This window comes from Brassica oleracea, chromosome C1 (genome assembly GCF_000695525.1).
Source record: "Brassica oleracea var. oleracea cultivar TO1000 chromosome C1, BOL, whole genome shotgun sequence".
Classification (NCBI taxonomy): domain Eukaryota; kingdom Viridiplantae; phylum Streptophyta; class Magnoliopsida; order Brassicales; family Brassicaceae; genus Brassica; species Brassica oleracea.
The window spans coordinates 37,376,282-37,376,649 of record NC_027748.1 but is presented as its reverse complement, the minus strand read 5'-3'; positions in this window follow the sequence as shown (position 1 = coordinate 37,376,649).

Genomic DNA, 368 nt, shown 5'->3' with positions numbered 1-368 from the left:
GGCAACTAAATGATGAGCTTCCTTGGTGTTGAAGCATATAATCATAAAATTATAAAACATAGTTATCAATTACATTAGAGATAGAGGGTCCAAAAAGGTTCCAGTCAAAGAACTTTGGTGTAGAGCAAGAGGTTAACAAGATCTCTTTCTTTTAGTTGGGTGTGGGCTCCTTAAGCTGTTTGGTGGCTTCTTGTCACTCTTAATTACTTAAAATTGCATTATGCATGCTTTGACCCAAGATTCTCACCAAAGCATATTTATTTTATGATTGATTATATCAAAATTCTAACTAAAATATAACTATCATGTGGAAATGAAGCGAATAAGGGACGATAAAAATGAGAAGAGACTAAAGGGGGGGGGGGGGG